This window comes from Pseudophryne corroboree, chromosome 3 (genome assembly GCF_028390025.1).
Source record: "Pseudophryne corroboree isolate aPseCor3 chromosome 3, aPseCor3.hap2, whole genome shotgun sequence".
Taxonomy (NCBI): Eukaryota; Metazoa; Chordata; class Amphibia; order Anura; family Myobatrachidae; genus Pseudophryne; species Pseudophryne corroboree.
This window is the reverse complement of record NC_086446.1, coordinates 475,592,071-475,612,269: the sequence shown is the minus strand read 5'-3', so window position 1 is coordinate 475,612,269 and position 20,199 is coordinate 475,592,071. Positions and strand designations below refer to the sequence as shown.

Here is a 20,199-nt window from a genome sequence, read left to right as displayed (position 1 = left end):
TGAGGGTGCAGGGCGCTGGGAGGGGGGCGCCCTGGGAGGCAAATGAATACCTATTTTGGCTAAAAATACCTCACATATAGCCTCCGGAGGCTATATGGAGATATTTAACCCCTGCCAGAATCCGTTAAGAGCGGGAGACGAGGCCGCCGAAAAAGGGGCGGGGCCTATCTCCTCAGCACACAGCGCCATTTTCCCTCACAGAAAGGCTGGAGGGAAGGCTCCCAGGCTCTCCCCTGCACTGCACTACAGAAACAGGGTTAAAACAGAGAGGGGGGGCACTAATTTGGCGATATGCTTATATATATATTAAGATGCTATAAGGGAAAACACTTATATAAGGTTGTCCCTATATAATTATAGCGTTTTTGGTGTGTGCTGGCAAACTCTCCCTCTGTCTCTCCAAAGGGCTAGTGGGTCCTGTCCTCTATCAGAGCATTCCCTGTGTGTGTGCTGTGTGTCGGTACGTGTGTGTCGACAGGTAGGAGGACGATGTTGGTGAGGAGGCGGAGCAATTGCCTGTAATGGTGATGTCACTCTCTAGGGAGTCGACACCGGAATGGATGGCTTATTTAGGAAATTACGTGATAATGTCAACACGCTGCAAGGTCGGTTGACGACATGAGACGGCCGACAAACAATTAGTACGGTCCAGACGTCTCAAAAACACCGTCAAGGGTTTTAAAACGCCCGTTTACTTTAGTCGGTCGACACAGACACAGACAGGGACACTGAATCCAGTGTCGACGGTGAATAAACAAACGTATTCCTTATTAGGGCCACACGTTAAAGGCAATGAAGGAGGTGTTACGTATTTCTGATACTACAAGTACCACAAAAGAGGGTATTATGTGGGATGTGAAAAAACTACCATAGTTTTTCCTGAATCAGATAAATTAAATAAAGTGTGTGATGATGCGTGGGTTCCCCCCGATAGAAAATTATGGGCGGTATACCCTTTCCCGCCAGAAGTTAGGGCGCGTTGGGAAACACCCTTTAAGGTGGATAAGGCGCTCACACGCTTATCAAAACAAGTGGCGGTACCGTCTATAGATAGGGCCGTCCTCAAGGACCAGCTGACAAGGCTGGAAAATATAATAAAAAGTATATACACACATACTGGTGTTATACTGCGGCCAGCGATCGCCTCAGCCTGGATGTGCAGAGCTAGGGTGGCTTGGTCGGATTCCCTGACTAAAAATATTGATACCCTTGACAGGGACAGTATTTTATTGACTATAGAGCATTTCTATATATGCGAGATGCACAGAGGGATATTTGCACTCTGGCATCATGAATAAACGCGATGTCCATAACTGCCAGAAGATGTTATGGACACGACAGTGGTCAGGTGATGCAGATTCCAAACGGCACAGTATGGCCGTATACAGGAAGAGGACTTGTTTGGGGTCGGTCCATCGGACCTGGTGGTCACGGCAACTGCTGGAAAATCCACCGTTTTTTACCCTAAGTCACATCTCTGCAGAAAAAGACACCGTCTTTTCAGCCTCAGTCCTCTCGTCCCTATAAGATCATATCTGCCCAGGGATAGAGGAAAGGGAAGAAGACTGCAGCAGGCAGCCCATTCCCAGGAACAGAAGCGTTCCACCGCGTCTGACAAGTTCTCAGCATGGCGCTGAGACCGTACAGGACCCCTGGATCCTACAAGTAGTATCCCGGGGGTACAGATGGGAATGTCGAGACGTTTCCCCTTCGCAGGCTCCTGAAGTCTGCTTTACCAAGTCTCCCTCCGACAAGGAGGTAGTATGGGAAAAAATTCACAAGCTGTATTCCCAGCAGGTGATAATTAAATTACCCCTCCTACTACAGAAAAGGGGTATTATTCCACACTATATTGTGGTACTGAAGCCAGAAGGCTAGGTGAGACTTATTCTAAAAATTTGTTTTTGAACACTTACAAAGGTTCAAATTAAGATGAAGTCACTCAGAGCAGTGATAACGAACCAGGAATAAGGGGACTATATAGTGTCCCGGGACATCAGGGATGCTTACCTCTATGTCCCAAATTTGCCCTTCTCACTAAGGGTACCTCAGGTTCGTGGTGCAGAACTGTCACTATCAGTTTCAGACGCTGCCGTTTGGATTGTCCACGGCACCCTGGGGTCTTTACCAAGGTAATGGCCGAATTGATGATTCTTCTTCGAAGAAAAGGCGTCTTAATTATCCCTTACTTGGACGATCTCCTGATAGGGGCATAGTCCAGGGAACAGTTGGAGGTCGGAGTAGCACTATCTCGGATACTGCTACAATCAGCACGGGTGGATTCTAAATATTCCAAAATCGCAGCTGATCCCGACGACACGTCTGCTGTGCCTAGGGATGATTCTGGACACAGTCCAGAAAAAGGTGTTTCTCCCGGAAGAGAAAGCCAGGGAGTTATCCGAGCAAGTCAGGAACCTCCTAAAAACAGTGCATCATTGCACAAGGGTCCTGGTAAAAATGGTGGCTTCCTACGAAGCAATTCCATTCGGCAGATTTCACGTAAGAACTTTTCAGTGGGATCTGCTGGACAAATGGTCCGGATCGCATCTTCAGATGCATCAGCGGATAACCCAATATCCAAGGACAAGGGTGTCTCTCCTGTGGTGGTTATAGAGTGCTCATCTTCTAGAGGGCAGCAGATTCGGCATTCAGGATTGGATGCTGGTAACCACGGAGCCCAGCCTGAGAGGCTGGGGAGCAGTCACACAAGGAAAAAATTTCCAGGGAGTGTGATCAAGTATGGAGACTTTTCTCCACATAAATATACTGGAGCTAAGGGTAAATTTATAATGCTCTAAGCTTAGCAAGACCTCTGCTTCAAGGTCAGCCGGTATTGATCCAGTGGGAAAAACATCACGGCAGTCGCCCACGTAAACAGACAGGGCGACACAAGAAGCAGGAGGGCAATGGCAGAAACTGCAAGGACTTTTCGCTGGGCGGAAAATCATGTGATAACACTGTCAGCAGTTTTTCATCCCGGGAATGGAAACTGGGAAGCAGACTTCCTCAGCACGACCTCCACCCGGGAGAGTGGAAACTTCATTGAGAAGTTTTTTCCACATGATTGTAAACCGTTGGGAAATACCAAAGGTGGACATGATGGCGTCCCGTCTGAACAAAAAACGGGACAGGTATTGCGCCAGGTCAAGAGACCCTCAGGCAATAGATGTGGACGTTCTGGTAACACCGTGGGTGTACCAGTCGGTGTATGTGTTCCCTCCTCTGCTTCTCATACCTAAGGTGCTGAGAATTATAAGACGTAGAGGAGTAAGAACTATACTCATGGCTCCGGATTGGCCAAGAAGGACTTGGTACCCGGAACTTCAAGAGATGCTTACAGAGGTCTTATGGCCTCTGCCGCTAAGAAGGGACTTGCTTCAGCAAGTACCATGTCTGTTCCAAGACTTACCGCAGCTGCGTTTGTCGGCATGGCGATGGAAAGCCGGATCCTAAGGGAAAAAAGGCATTCCGGAAGAGGTCATTCCTACCCTGGTCAAAGCCAGAAAGGAGGTGACCGCACAACATTATCACCACGTGTGGCGAAAATATGTTGCGTGGTGTGAGGCCAGGAAGGCCCCACAAAGAAATTTCAACTCGGTCGTTTCCTGCATTTCCTGCAAACAGGAGTGTCTATGGGCCTCAAATTGGGGTCCATTAAGGTTCAAATTCGGCCCTGTAAATTTTCTTCCAGAAAGAATTGGCTTCAGTTCCTGAAGTCCAGAAGTTTGTCAAGGGAGTATTGCATATACAAACCCCTTTTTTGTGCCTCCAGTGGCACTGTGGGATCTCAACGTAGTTCTGGGATTCCTCAAATCACATTGGTTTAAAACCAGTCAAATATGTGGATTTGAAGCATCTCACATAAAAAGTGACCATGCTCTTGGCCCTGGCCTGGACCAGGCGAGTGTCAAATTGGTGGTTTTTTCTCAAAAAAGCCCATATCTGTTTGTCCATTCGGACAGGGCAGAGCTGCGGACTCGTCCCCAGTTCTCTCCCTAAGGTGGTGTCAGTGTTTCACCTGAACCAGCTTATTGTGGTGCCTTGCACCTACTAGGGACTTGGAGGACTCCAAGTTGCTAGGAGTTGTCAGGGCCCTGAAAATATGTTCCAGGACAGCTGGAGTCAGAAAATCTGACTCGCTGTTTATACTGTATGCACCCAACAAGTTGGGTGCGCCTGCTTCTAAGCAGGCGATTGCTCGTTGGATTTGTAACACAATTCAACTTGCACATTCTGAGGCAGGCCTGCCACAGTCTAAATCGGTTAAGGCCCATTCCACAAGGAAGGTGGGCTCATCTTGGGCGGCTGCCCGAGAGGTCTCGGCATTACAACTCTGCCGAGCAGCTACGTGGTCAGGGGAGAACACGTTTGTAAAATTCTACAAATTTGATATCCTGGCAAAAGAGGACCTGGAGTTCTCTCATTCGGTGCTGCAGAGTCATCCGCACTCTCCCGCCCGTTTGGGAGCTTTGGTATAATCCCCATGGTCCTTTCAGGAACCCCAGCATCCACTAGGACGATAGAGAAAATAAGAATTTACTTACCGATAATTCTATTTCTCGGAGTCCGTAGTGGATGCTGGGCGCCCATCCCAAGTGCGGATTATCTGCAATACTTGTACATAGTTACAAAAATCGGGTTATTATTGTTGTGAGCCATCTTTTCAGAGGCTCCGCTGTTATCATACTGTTAACTGGGTTTAGATCACAAGTTGTACGGTGTGATTGGTGTGGCTGGTATGAGTCTTACCCGGGATTCATAATTCCTCCCTTATTGTGTACGCTCGTCCGGGCACAGTACCTAACTGGCTTGGAGGAGGGTCATAGGGGGAGGAGCCAGTGCACACCACCTGATCCTAAAGCTTTACTTTTTGTGCCCTGTCTCCTGCGGAGCCGCTATTCCCCATGGTCCTTTCAGGAACCCCAGCATCCACTACGGACTCCGAGAAATAGAATTATCGGTAAGTAAATTCTTATTTTTAAACGCCCAGAATAATTGAATCGGCCCCTTAGGGTGGAAAAATAGGACGCCAACTACCTTGGCAGACATGCCCTTCATTTAGAGATCTTTTTACAATTGGTGGAATTGTGGGGAGAACCATGTGTCAGCATGATTGCATCTTGGTTGAACGTTTCTACTCCAACATGAGTGATCAGTAGGCATTTATATAAAACCCTGTTTTGTTCTAGGATTTCCACAGGATTTGGACGACTTTTACTGCCTGGTGCAAAGATTTTACTTTGACGAGTTGCTGCTGATTCTACAGTTATCTGGAAGAGGCTAGAACTTTGGTTCAGGTTTCAAACTACTTTTTTTTTTTTTTTTTAGATAAAATGTAATTTTTTTACTTGAAGTTCAGACCTTCCAGGGAATGATGCATAGGCAGCCTTCATGCATCCTACCCATTAGCTCAAACTGGCGCTGATAGCTTTGCAGCACCCTGTTTTACTTGTTAGTTGAGGTTTCTTACCTGGAATGTTGCACCCTGTTAGCAATCGCCTCAGCTAGGAGAGTTTTGGAGCGGGTGCTCTTTCTTTTAAGTTGTCTTTCCTCATTTTCTATGAAGATGGGGCTGTTTTTGAGAAATATCTCTTTTCATCCAAAAGCAGCTTCTGTGTGTGTGTGGATTCGATTCTTATTTGGGTAATTACCTATTCAATTACTTCCCACAAGTAGCCCAGAGGCTGCACTCAACACGGATTTCTGATTGCGCCATCCTGAGGTGCAAGCATAAATCTGCTTTAATTAAGGCTTCTGGGCTAGTCATCAGTTAACAGCTGCATAGCTCCTGCTCCATAGTCCAATATCTGCAGCTTAATGCGCCTAGCCGTAGGCATTGGGCATGATTCAAATCGATGACGGTTGAATCATGGCGGGAATTAGCTCCCGGGGCTATTCAAATACAGCGCAATGGTAAGTCGGGGAATGCCCGTTTTCTCTATCGTCCTAAGTGGATGCTGGGGTTCCTGAAAGGACCATGGGGAATAGCGGCTCCGCAGGAGACAGGGCACAAAAAAGTAAAGCTTTTACCAGATCAGGTGGTGTGCACTGGCTCCTCCCCCTATGACCCTCCTCCAGACTCCAGTTAGATTTTGTGCCCGAACGAGAAGGGTGCAATCTAGGTGGCTCTCCTAAAGAGCTGCTTAGAGAAAGTTTAGCTTAGGTTTTTTACTTTACAGTGAGTCCTGCTGGCAACAGGATCACTGCAACGAGGGACTTAGGGGAGAAGTAGTGAACTCACCTGCGTGCAGAGTGGATTTGCTGCTTGGCTACTGGACACTAGCTCCAGAGGGACGATCACAGGTACAGCCTGGATGGTCACCGGAGCCGCGCCGCCGGCCCCCTTGCAGACGCTGAAGAGAGAAGAGGTCCAAAATCGGCGGCTGAAGACTCCTGAGTCTTCATAAAGGTAGCGCACAGCACTGCAGCTGTGCGCCATTTTCCTCTCAGCACACTTCACACAACAGTCACTGAGGGTGCAGAGCGCTGGGGGGGGCGCTCTGAGAGGCAAATAAAAACCTTATTAGAGGCAAAAAATACCTCACATATAGCCCACAGAGGCTATATGGAGATATTTAACCCCTGCCTAACTTCAAAAATAGCGGGAGACGAGCCCGCCGTAAAAGGGGCGGGGCCTATCTCCTCAGCACACAGCGCCATTTTCTCTCACAGAAAAGCTGGAGAGAAGGCTCCCAGGCTCTCCCCTGCACTGCACTACAGAAACAGGGTTAAAACAGAGAGGGGGGGCACTGATTTTGGCGATATTGTATATATATAAAAGATGCTATAAGGGAGAAACACTTATATAAGGTTGTCCCTATATAATTATAGCGTTTTTGGTGTGTGCTGGCAGACTCTCCCTCTGTCTCCCCAAAGGGCTAGTGGGTCCTGTCCTCTGTCAGAGCATTCCCGGTGTGTGTGCTGTGTGTCGGCACGTGTGTGTCGACATGTATGAGGACGATGTTGGTGAGGAGGCGGAGAAATTGCCTGTAATGGTGATGTCACTCTCTAGGGAGTCGACACCGGAATGGATGGCTTATTTAGAGAATTACGTGAGAATGTCAACACGCTGCAAGGTCGGTTGACGACATGAGACGGCCGACAATCTATTAGGACCGGTCCAGGCGTCTCAGAAACACCGTCAGGGGTTTTAAAAACGCCCATTTACCTCAGTCGGTCGACACAGACACAGACACGGACACTGAATACAGTGTCGACGGTGAATAAACAAACGTATTTCTCATTAGGGCCACACGTTAAGGGCAATGAAGGAGGTGTTACGTGTTTCTGATACTACAAGTACCACAAGAAAGGGTATTATGTGGGAGTGGAAAAAACTACCTGTAGTTTTTCCTGAATCAGATAAAATAAAATGAAGTGTGTGATGATGCGTAGGGTTACCCCGATAGCAAATATTGGCGTTATACCCTTTCCCGCCAGAAATTAGGGTACGTTGGGAAACACCCCTTAGGGTGATAAGGCGCTCACACGCTTATCAAGTGGCGTTACCGTCTCCAGATACGGCCGCCCTCAAGGAGCCAGCTGATAGGAAGCTGGAAAAATATCCTAAAAAGTATATACACACATACGGTGGTTATACTGCGACCAGCGATCGCCATCAGCCTGGAGATGCAGTGCTGGGTTGGCTTGGTCGGATTCCCTGACTGAAAATATTTTATTCATGTAGAGCATTTAATAGGATGCATTCTATATATATGTATGTGAGATGCACAGAGGGATATTTGCTCTCTGGCATCAAGATAAGTGCGTTGTCCATATCTCCCAGAAGATGTCAGGGACACGACAGTGGTCAGGTGATACAGATCCCATACGGCAGATGGAAGTATTGCTGTATAAAGGGAAGGAGTTATTTGGGGGTCGGTCCATCGGACCTGGGGACCACAGCAACAGCTGGGAAATCCAACCTTTTTTACCCCAAGTTACATCTCAGCTAAAAAAGACACCGTCTTTTCAGCCTCAATCTTTCCTTTCCCATGAGGGCATGCAGGCAAAAGGCCAGTCATATCTGCCCAGACATAGAGGTAAGGGAAGTAGACTGCAGCAGGCAGCCCTTTCCCAGGAAAAGAAGCCCTCCACCGCGTCTGCCAAGTCCTCAGCATGACGCTGGGGCCGTGCAAGCGGACTCAAGGTGGGGGGGTAGTCTCAAGAGTCTCAGGGCGCAGTGGGATCACTCGCAAGTTGACCCCTAGATCGTACGAGTATTATCCCAGGGGTAAAGATTGGAGAGTCGAGACATCTTCTCCTCGCAGTTTCCTGAAGTCTGCTTTACCAACGGCTCCCTCCGACAGGGAGGCAGCATTGGAAACAATTCACAAGCTGTATATCCAGCAGGTGATAATCAAAGTACCCCTCCTACGACAAGGAAAAGGGTATTATTTTTCCACACTATATTGTGGTACTGAAGCCAGACGGCTTGGTGACACATAGTCTAAATCTAAAATGTTTTGAACACTTACATAAAAGGTTCAAATCGAGATAAAGTCACTCAGAGCAGTGATAGCGAACCGGAAAAAAGGGGACTATATGGTGTCCCTGGACATCAAGGATTACCTCCATGTCCAAATTTTGTCCTTCTCATCAAGGGTACCTCTGGTTCGTGGTACAGAACTGTCAATATCAGTTTCAGACGATGCCGTTTGAATTATCCACGGCACCCCGGGCCTTTTTACCAAGGTAATGGCCGAAAAGATGTTTCTTCAAAGAAAAAAGGCATCTAAATTATCCCTTACTTGCACGACCTAAAAAGGGCAAGTTCCAGAGAACAGTTGGAGGTCGGAAGAGCACTATCTAAAGTAGTTCTTCGACGGCACGACTGGATTCTAAATATTCCAAGAATCGCAGCTGTTTTCCGACGATACGTCTGCTGTTCCTAGGGATGATTCTGGACACGGTTCAGAAAAAGGTTTTTCTTCCCGAGGAAAAAGCCAAGGAGTTATCCGACCTGTCAGGAACCTCCTAAAACCAGGAAAGGTGTCTGTACATCAATGCACAAGAGTCCTGGGAAAAATGGTGGCTTTTTACGAAGCAATTCCATTCGGCAGATTCCATGCAAGAATTTTCCAAAGGGATCTGTTGGACAAATGGTCAGGGTCGCATCCTCAGATGCACCTGCGAATAACCCTGTCGCCAAGGACAAGGGTATATCTTCTGTGGTGGTTGCAAAAGGCTCATCTATTGGAGGGCCGCAGATTCGGCATACAGGATTTGATCCTGGTGACCTCGGACGCCAGCCTGAGAGGTTGGGGAGCAGTCACACAAGGAAGAAACTTCCAGGGGGTATGGACGAACCTGGAAAAGTCTCTTCACATAAACATTCTGGTACTAAGAGCAATCTAAAATGCTCTAAGCCAGGCGGAACCACTCCTGCAAGGAAAACCGGTGTTGATTCAGTCGGACAACATCACGGCGGTCGCCCATGTAAACAGACAGGGCGGCACAAGAAGCAGGAGTGCAATGGCAGAAGCTGCCAAGATTCTTCGCTGGGCGGAGAATCACGTAATAGCACTGTCAGCAGTGTTCTTCCCGGGCGTGGACAACTGGGAAGCAGACTTCCTCAGCAGACACGATATTCACCCGGGAGAGGGGGGTCTTCATCCAGAAGTCTTCCACATGCTAATAAACTGTTGGGAAAGACCAATGGTAGACATGATGGCGTCTCGCCTCAACAAGAAACTGGACAAGTATTGCGCCAGGTCAAGAGATCCACAGGCAATAGCTGTGGACGCACTGGTAACACCTTGGGTGTACAAATCAGTATATGTGTTTCCTCCTCTGCCTCTCATACCAAAGGTATTGAAGATTATACGGTGAGGAGGAGTAAGAACAATACTAGTGGCTCCGGATTGGCCAAGAAGGACTTGGTACCCGGAACTTCAAGAGTTGGTCACGGACGACCCGTGCCCTCTACTTCTGAGAAGGGACCTGCTACAACAGGGTCCCTGTCTCTTTCAAGACTTACCGCGGCTGCGTTTGACGGCATGGCGGTTGAACGCCAGATCCTAAAAGGGAAAGGCATTCCAGAAGAAGTCATTCCTACCTTGATTAAGGCAAGGAAGGAAGTCACCGCGAAACATTATCACCGCATTTGGCGAAAATATGTCGCGTGGTGCGAGGATCGGAGTGTTCCGACGGAGGAATTTCAACTGGGTCGTTTCCTACATTTCCTACAATCAGGATTGTCTATGGGTCTCAAATTGAGATCTATTAAGGTTCAAATTTCGGCCCTGTCAATATTCTTCCAAAAAGAATTGGCCTCAGTTCCTGAGGTACAGACTTTTGTTAAAGGAGTACTGCATATACAGCCTCCTGTGGTGCCTCCGGTGGCACCGTGGGATCTAAATGTAGTTTTAGATTTCCTCAAATCCCATTGGTTTGAACCATTGAAAAAGGTGGATTTTAAATATCTCACATGGAAAGTGACTATGTTACTGGCCCTGGCTTCCGCCAGGAGAGTATCTAAATTGGCGGCTTTATCTTATAAAAGCCCTTATCTAATCTTCCATTCGGATAGGGCAGAACTGAGGACTCGTCCGCATTTTCTCCCTAAGGTGGTATCAGCGTTTCACCTGAACCAACCTATTGTGGTGCCTGCGGCCACTGGCGACTTGGAGGACTCCAAGTTGTTGGACGTTGTCAGAGCCTTAAAAATATACATTTCAAGGACGGCTGAAGTCAGAAAATCTGACTCGCTGTTGATACTATATGCACCCAACAAGTTGGGTGCCCCTGCTTCTAAGCAGACGATTGCTCGTTGGATTTGTAACACAATTCAACTTGCTCATTCTGTGGCAGGCCTGCCACAGCCTAAATCTGTTAAGGCCCATTCCACAAGGAAGGTGGGCTCATCTTGGGCGGCTGCCCGAGGGGTCTCGGCATTACAATTCTGTCGAGCAGCTACGTGGTCGGGGGAAAACACGTTTGTAAAATTCTACAAATTTGATACCCTGGCAAAAGAGGACTTGGAATTCTCTCATTCGGTGCTGCAGAGTCATCCGCACTCTCCCGCCCGTTTGGGAGCTTTGGTATAATCCCCATGGTCCTTTCAGGAACCCCAGCATCCACTTAGGACGATAGAGAAAATAAGAATTTACTTACCGATAATTCTATTTCTCGGAGTCCGTAGTGGATGCTGGGCGCCCATCCCAAGTGCGGATTATCTGCAATACTGTACATAGTTATTGTTAACAAATTCGGGTTATATTGTTAAGGAGCCATCTTTAAGAGGCTCTTTCTGTTATCATACTGTTAACTGGGTTTAGATCACAAGTTGTACGGTGTGATTGGTGTGGCTGGTATGAGTCTTACCCGGGATTCAAATTGCCTCCCTTATTGTGTACGCTCGTCCGGGCACAGTACCTAACTGGAGTCTGGAGGAGGGTCATAGGGGGAGGAGCCAGTGCACACCACCTGATCTGGTAAAAGCTTTACTTTTTTGTGCCCTGTCTCCTGCGGAGCCGCTATTCCCCATGGTCCTTTCAGGAACCCCAGCATCCACTACGGACTCCGAGAAATAGAATTATCGGTAAGTAAATTCTTATTTTTTGTTGGGAGATTCTGCATTCTCCGACTTCAGTGCCCGGCGAGACACTGTTTCCGCTGCACTATGGGCAGAAATCAGCATCGCAACGGAACTTTTGGGTGTCACAGGGCGCTGTATTGAATAGTGTCCTGGTAGCTAATTCCTGGCGCTATTCAACTGTCATCGAATTGAATTGTGCCCATTGTCACATAAAATTGTGGCCATTGTGGGAGGTAATTCAATTGTCCAGGTACATTGGGGTCGATTCAATTCGGCAACTTATGAATAGCGCCGGGAATTAGCTACCGACGCTATTCAATTCAGCTGCTAGTTACCCGCAATTGTCGGGAATTCTTCTCTCATCCCAGAGGGGTGAGAGAAGAAAACCGACAAAAGTGCTGCCACGCGGCCGGCGCGAGGCTGATTTTGTCGGGAATCGGCCTCGCGCCGGGGAATTAAGTCGGAGAATGCCCGTTCTCCCGACAAAACTACCTGTTAAGTCGGCGAGAACGGGCTTTCGCCGACTTAACTTTAGCTGAATTGAATAGCGTCGGGAGCTAATTCCCGGCGCTATTCATAAGTTGCCGAATTGAATCGACCCCTTAGTCCTGGAGCTAAATTTTCGTGTAACAATTGAATTGCCCCCTTAAGTTCTATATCACAGATTCTCCAACATGGTCCTCGGTTCATATTTTCCAGGTCTCCACAGAATTGCAAGTGAAATAATTAGCACCACCTGTGGATATTTTAAAATGTATCAGTGAGTAGTGAACCTCCTAGGCAAGCTGGAAAACGTGAACTTTTGAGAAGCAGTGTTCTATATGAATCAGTATAATGGCTGAAAAAAAATGAACCGTTAAAGAAAAAACACGTTTTTTCTTTTTTTTTTGCTTAATCCATTTTTTTTTTGCATTAATTTTTTAATGAAAAAATATGTATTAGAAAACTTGATCAATGTTTTGATGTTATTTATTATACTTCTTTTAATTAAACCTAATTTTTTTTTTTTTTTTTTTTTTTTATAGCTTATCGGTGCAGATTTATTAAGCCTGGAGAAGTGATAAAGCAGTGATAAGTGGAAGGTGATAATGCACCAGCCAATCAGCTCCAATATGTAAATTGACAGGAGCTGACTGGCTGGTGCGTTATCACCTTGCACTTATCACTGCTTTATCACTTCTCCAGGCTTAATACATCTGCCCCTTTATTCTTATTGCATCTGAATACATGGGATGTAGTTAAAATACCAGCACCTACACCCCTCCCCCTCACAATCCCGACATTTGGCATGCCATGACACCCATAGAGTGGGAATAGAACTGCGCTCACCACTGAGCCCGCCGCATGGCGAGCGCAGCAAGCTCGCAAGGGGCTTAGTAGCGTTCGCCCCTTCCACCCTCCCTGCTGGCCGTCCTAATGCCTGGATCCCGGCATCGGTATGGTGATCGCCGGTCATGCGATACCAACCCGAATATATGTAGATAGGCTAATAAAATAAGGAAAATAGGGGCAAGTTAATGTTCAGCATTAGTCCTATTTACTATTCAGATTTAATTAATTATGATGATACAAAATTATAACATTTTGCTTTTTTTAAGATGTCATGGCACTGTGCCAGTACTCACAGCATAATAAAATATATAAATAAATTGTTTAAATCAGCCAATCCTGATCAGGATACTTTGATCTCCGTGTAGACCAGGCTCCAGAAGAAGCAGCCTTTTGGTTTTCTGTATGTGGGCAAAGTATTATTACTCTGTATACATATGATCTGATTTTTTCTTCAATGTTCACAAGAAAGGCTCACCAGCTTCGAAACAGATCATTTCCAGGTTGATGACTTCATTAATTTCTTTGTCAGGATTACATGTGGCAGGACTGCAGTTACACAGAATTTGATCACTTTTTCCTCTAGATCTTTGGTAGTCACCTGGATTGTCCGGCACAGGCCTCTGCTGAGCATCTACCTGCACTTTGGTGCATACTTTAACAAAATTGTCAGATTTAAAAATTTTTTTGTCTGTAAGTACGTTCTGGGGTATGGTGCTGTGCACTGTAACTTCCGAATGTACCATCATAGAGGCCGATTCAAATGTTTTGGGCGTCTAAAAATCCAGTCTAAACGGGACTGTTTAGACGCCCAAACAATTGTCACAATTCAGTTGTGTTTGGGCGCCCATGCATGTCGCGCCCAAACAGACCGGGTTTAGCCACCTAAACTCCCTGCTTTGGGCGTAAAGTGCCGAGTTGCTACACATTTTTTCTCATATCTCGGGAGGCTGCAAGAAAAAAAAAAGTGTCCTCGGTGGCTACTGGGTGCCTGAAAGGCAGAACAGTTGAATTGCTGCCATCGGGCGCCATCTAGTGGTGGCCGCGATAAAAACATTTGAATCGGCCCCATAGTGTCACTCTAGGTGCTGATCAGTGAGGAGGGCATATGTTAATTTTGAAGGGCAGAATTTTAGATATGTTGTATTGTTACATCTACTGTAGCGATACATCACGTCTAAAATTTTGCCCTTCAAAATAAAAATATGCCCTCCTCACTGATCAGCACCCGGCACCTTGAGTGACACTACCATCACTCAGGGACAGCTTTGATACATCTCCATGGTAATGCAGTGTCCCCCATTGGATGCTAAGAGAAAATGTTGGAGTATTTTTTGGTAGTCCTTTGGAGACAATTGATTAAGCCCTGTTTCTATTTTTGATCATACTTTTATCATTTTACTTGTTTGGATTGTTATCGTTTCACAATATTTTGTGTTTTTCTTTTTTCCACATTGTTATATAGTTCTGGCTTATTCTTTGGGGCACTGTTAAACAAAAATGAAGTTCCCTGGCTGCCAGTGGGAGTATAGGGTGGTAGGAGTTTGAGCTTTTTGACAGTAAATTTAAAGTGTGCATGGTCCCTTTACTGTATTCTATACCTCATGGAAATCCAGTATCTCCTCAATGGACAATGAAAAAAAGATTCAGTACATTTCTAAAAATCTCACTCAGTCATTTCCTATGTATGAGTCCAGTCTTTTTCCTGTAGCATTTTTGATCATTTGGAAGCTCCATACCAATTGATACTGTTTTGTGGGCTTCTCCATAGTGGTGCAGGCAGATATATGGTGTACCCTCCCCAGATCTCTTTATAGATTCTCTATTTCAGTAAAGGAAAGCCTTCGTGACATGTAGAGTTAGATAACGAAAATAAACAGTTCTGAGTTTTCATCATATATTATTTAGCCCAATCATGTTACATGGCCTTTACTATATATTTCTCTGACGTCCTAGTGGATGCTGGGGACTCCGAAAGGACCATGGGGAATAGCGGCTCCGCAGGAGACTGGGCACAAAAGTAAAAGCTTTAGGACTACCTGGTGTGCACTGGCTCCTCCCCCTATGACCCTCCTCCAAGCCTCAGTTAGATTTTTGTGCCCGAACGAGAAGGGTGCTCACTAGGTGGCTCTCCTGAGCTGCTTAGTAAAAAAGTTTAAGTATAGGTTTTTTATTTTCAGTGAATCCTGCTGGCACCAGGTTCACTGCACCGAGGGACTAAGGGGAGAAGAAGCGAACTCACCTGCGTGCAGAGTGGATTGGGCTTCTTAGGCTACTGGACATTAGCTCCAGAGGGACGATCACAGGCCCAGCCATGGATGGGTCCCAGAGCCGCGCCGCCGGCCCCCTTACAGAGCCAGAAGACTGAAGAGGTCTGGAAAATCGGCGGCAGAAGACGTCCTGTCTTCAATAAGGTAGCGCACAGCACCGCAGCTGTGCGCCATTGCTCTCAGCACACTTCACACTCCGGTCACTGAGGGTGCAGGGCGCTGGGGGGGGGCGCCCTGAGACGCAATAAAAACACCTTATATGGCAAAAAAAATACATCACATATAGCTCCTGGGCTATATGGATGCATTTAACCCCTGCCAATTTTTCCTTAAAAAAGCGGGAGAAAGGCCGCCGAGAAGGGGGCGGAGCCTATCTCCTCAGCACACTGGCACCATTTTTCCTCACAGCTCCGTTGGAGGGAAGCTCCCTGACTCTCCCCTGCAGTCCTGCACTACAGAAACAGGGTAAAACAAGAGAGGGGGGGCACTAATTTGGCAGATAAATCTATACAGCAGCTATATAAGGGAAAAACACTTATATAAGGTTATCCCTGTATATATATATAGCGCTCTGGTGTGTGCTGGCAAACTCTCCCTCTGTCTCCCCAAAGGGCTAGTGGGGTCCTGTCCTCTATCAGAGCATTCCCTGTGTGTGTGCTGTGTGTCGGTACGTTGTGTCGACATGTATGAGGAGGAAAATGGTATGGAGGCGGAGCAATTGCCTGTAATAGTGATGTCACCCCCTAGGGAGTCGACACCTGACTGGATGGTCTTATGGAAGGAATTACGTGATAGTGTCAGCACTTTACAAAAGACTGTTGACGACATGAGACAGCCGGCAAATCAGTTATTACCTGTACAGGCGTCTCAAACACCGTCAGGGGCTCTAAAGCGCCCGTTACCTCAGATGGTCGACACAGACCCAGACACGGACACTGACTCCAGTGTCGACGGTGAGGAAACAAACGTATTTTCCAGTAGGGCCACACGTTACATGATCACGGCAATGAAGGAGGTTTTGAACATTTCTGATACTACAAGTACCACAAAAAAGGGTATTATGTGGGGTGTGAAAAAACTACCCGTAGTTTTTCCCGAATCAGATGAATTAAATGAGGTGTGTGATGAAGCGTGGGTTTCCCCCGATAAAAAACTGCTAATTTCTAAAAAATGATTGGCATTATACCCTTTCCCGCCAGAGGTTAGGGCGCGTTGGGAAACACCCCCTAGGGTAGATAAGGCGCTCACACGCTTATCAAAACAAGTGGCGTTACCGTCTCCTGATACGGCCGCCCTCAAGGAACCAGCTGATAGGAAGCTGGAAAATATCCTAAAAAGTATATACACACATACTGGTATTATACTGCGACCAGCAATCGCCTCAGCCTGGATGTGCAGTGCTGGGGTGGCTTGGTCGGATTCCCTGACTGAAAATATTGATACCCTGGACAGGGACAGTATATTATTGACTATAGAACATTTAAAGGATGCATTTCTATATATGCGAGATGCACAGAGGGATATTTGCACTCTGGCATCAAGAGTAAGTGCGCTGTCCATTTCTGCCAGAAGAGGGTTATGGACGCGACAGTGGTCAGGTGATGCGGATTCCAAACGGCATATGGAAGTATTGCCATATAAAGGGGAGGAGTTATTTGGGGTCGGTCTATCGGACCTGGTGGCCACGGCAACGGCTGGGAAATCCACCTTTTTACCCCAGGTCACCTCTCAGCAGAAAAAGACACCGTCTTTTCAGGCTCAGTCCTTTCGTCCCCATAAGGGCAAGCGGGCAAAAGGCCACTCATATCTGCCCCGGGGCAGAGGAAGGGGAAAAAGACTGCAGCAGGCAGCCTCTTCCCAGGAACAGAAGCCCTCCCCCGCTTCTGCCAAGTCCTCAGCATGACGCTGGGGCCTTACAAGCGGACTCAGGCACGGTGGGGGCCCGTCTCAAGAATTTCAGCGCGCAGTGGGCTCACTCGCAAGTGGACCCCTGGATCCTGCAGGTAGTATCTCAGGGGTACAAATTGGAATTCGAGACGTCTCCCCCTCGCCGGTTCCTGAAGTCTGCTTTACCAACGTCTCCCTCCGACAGGGAGGCGGTATTGGAAGCCATTCACAAGCTGTATTCCCAGCAGGTGATAATCAAGGTACCCCTCCTACAACAGGGAAAGGGGTATTATTCCACGCTGTTTGTGGTACCGAAGCCGGACGGCTCGGTGAGACCTATTTTAAATCTGAAATCCTTGAACACTTACATACAAAGGTTCAAATTCAAGATGGAGTCACTCAGAGCAGTGATAGCGAACCTGGAAGAAGGGGACTATATGGTGTCTCTGGACATCAAGGATGCTTACCTCCATGTCCCAATTTGCCCTTCTCACCAAGGGTACCTCAGGTTTGTGGTACAGAACTGTCACTATCAGTTTCAGACGCTGCCGTTTGGATTGTCCACGGCACCCCGGGTCTTTACCAAGGTAATGGCCGAAATGATGATTCTTCTTCGAAGAAAAGGCGTCTTAATTATCCCTTACTTGGACGATCTCCTGATAAGGGCAAGGTCCAGAGAACAGTTAGAGGTCGGAGTAGCACTATCTCAAGTAGTACTACGACAGCACGGGTGGATTCTAAATATTCCAAAATCGCAGCTGATTCCGACGACACGTCTGCTGTTCCTAGGGATGATTCTGGACACAGTCCAGAAAAAGGTGTTTCTCCCGGAGGAGAAAGCCAGGGAGTTATCCGACCTAGTCAGGAACCTCCTAAAACCAGGCCAAGTGTCAGTGCATCAATGCACAAGGGTCCTGGGAAAAATGGTGGCTTCTTACGAAGCGATTCCATTCGGCAGATTCCACGCAAGAACTTTTCAGTTGATCACGGCAATGAAGCTGGACAAATGGTCCGGATCGCATCTTCAAATGCATCAGCGGATAACCCTGTCTCCAAGGACAAGGGTGTCTCTCCTGTGGTGGTTACAGAGTGCTCATCTTCTAGAGGGCCGCAGATTCGACATTCAGGACTGGGTCCTGGTGACCACGGATGCCAGCCTGAGAGGCTGGGGAGCAGTCACACAGGGAAGAAATTTCTAGGGCTTGTGGTCAAGCATGGAAACGTCACTTCACATAAATATCCTGGAACTAAGGGCCATTTACAATGCCCTAAGTCAGGCAAGGCCTCTGCTTCAGGGTCAGCCGGTGTTGATCCAGTCGGACAACATCACGGCAGTCGCCCACGTAAACAGACAGGGCGGCACAAGAAGCAGGAGGGCAATGACGGAAGTTGCAAGGATTCTTCGCTGGGCGGAAATTCATGTGATAGCACTGTCAGCAGTGTTCATTCCGGGAGTGGACAACTGGGAAGCAGACTTCCTCAGCAGACACGACCTCCACCCGGGGGAGTGGGGACTTCACCCAGAAGTCTTCCACATGATTGTGAACCGTTGGGAAAAACCAAAGGTGGACATGATGGCGTCCCGCCTCAACAAAAAACTGGACAGTTATTGCGCCAGGTCAAGGGACCCTCAGGCAATAGCTGTGGACGCTCTGGTAACACCGTGGGTGTACCAGTCAGTGTATGTGTTCCCTCCTCTGCCTCTCATACCCAAGGTACTGAGAATCATAAGAAGGAGAGGAGTAAGGACTATACTCGTGGCTCCGGATTGGCCAAGAAGGACTTGGTACCCGGAACTTCAAGAGATGCTCACGGAAGACCCGTGGCCTCTACCTCTAAGAAAGGACCTGCTCCAGCAGGGACCCTGTCTGTTCCAAGACTTACCGCGGCTGCGTTTGACGGCATGGCGGTTGAACGCCGGATCCTGAAGGAAAAAGGCATTCCGGATGAAGTAATCCCTACCCTGATCAAAGCCAGGAAGGATGTAACTGTGCAACATTATCACCGTATTTGGCGGAAATATGTTGCGTGGTGTGAGGCCAGGAAGGCCCCTACAGAGGAATTTCAACTGGGTCGTTTCCTGCATTTCCTGCAAACAGGACTGTCTATGGGCCTAAAATTAGGGTCCATTAAGGTTCAAATTTCGGCCCTGTCGATATTCTTCCAAAAAGAACTAGCTTCAGTTCCTGAAGTTCAGACGTTTGTCAAGGGGGTACTGCATATACAGCCTCCTTTTGTGCCTCCAGTGGCACCTTGGGATCTCAATGTAGTTTTGGGGTTCCTAAAATCACATTGGTTTGAACCACTCACCACTGTGGACTTAAAATATCTCACATGGAAAGTGGTAATGCTGTTAGCCCTGGCTTCAGCCAGGCGTGTCTCAGAATTGGCGGCTTTATCCTATAAAAGCCCTTACCTAATTTTTCATACGGACATGGCAGAATTGAGGACTCGTCCTCAATTTCTCCCTAAGGTGGTTTCAGCGTTTCACTTAAACCAGCCTATTGTGGTACCTGCGGCTACTAGGGACTTGGAGGATTCCAAGTTGCTGGACGTAGTCAGGGCCCTGAAAATATGTTTCCAGGACGGCTGGAGTCAGAAAATCTGACTCGCTGTTTATCCTGTATGCACCCAACAAGCTGGGTGCTCCTGCTTCTAAGCAGACTATTGCTCGTTGGATTTGTAATACAATTCAGCTTGCACATTCTGTGGCAGGCCTGCCACAGCCAAAATCTGTAAAAGCCCATTCCAAACGGAAAGTGGGCTCATCTTGGGCGGCTGCCCGAGGGGTCTCGGCTTTACAACTTTGCCGAGCAGCTACTTGGTCAGGGGCAAACACGTTTGCTAAATTCTACAAATTTGATACCCTGGCTGAGGAGGACCTGGAGTTCTCTCATTCGGTGCTGCAGAGTCATCCGCACTCTCCCGCCCGTTTGGGAGCTTTGGTATAATCCCCATGGTCCTTTTGGAGTCCCCAGCATCCACTAGGACGTCAGAGAAAATAAGAATTTACTTACCGATAATTCTATTTCTCGTAGTCCGTAGTGGATGCTGGGCGCCCATCCCAAGTGCGGATTGTCTGCAATACTTGTACATAGTTATTGTTACAAAAATCGGGTTATTATTTGTTGTGAGCCATCTTTTCAGAGGCTCCTCTGTTATCATGCTGTTAAC

At 47.5% G+C, this 20,199-nt stretch overlaps 1 protein-coding gene across 5 annotated transcripts in view; it reads left to right on the top strand.

Moving 5' to 3' along the window:
- BPTF (bromodomain PHD finger transcription factor) overlaps positions 1-20,199 on the top strand; it is a 313,494-nt gene that overhangs the window by 34,244 nt on the left and 259,051 nt on the right. The window lies entirely within an intron of this gene.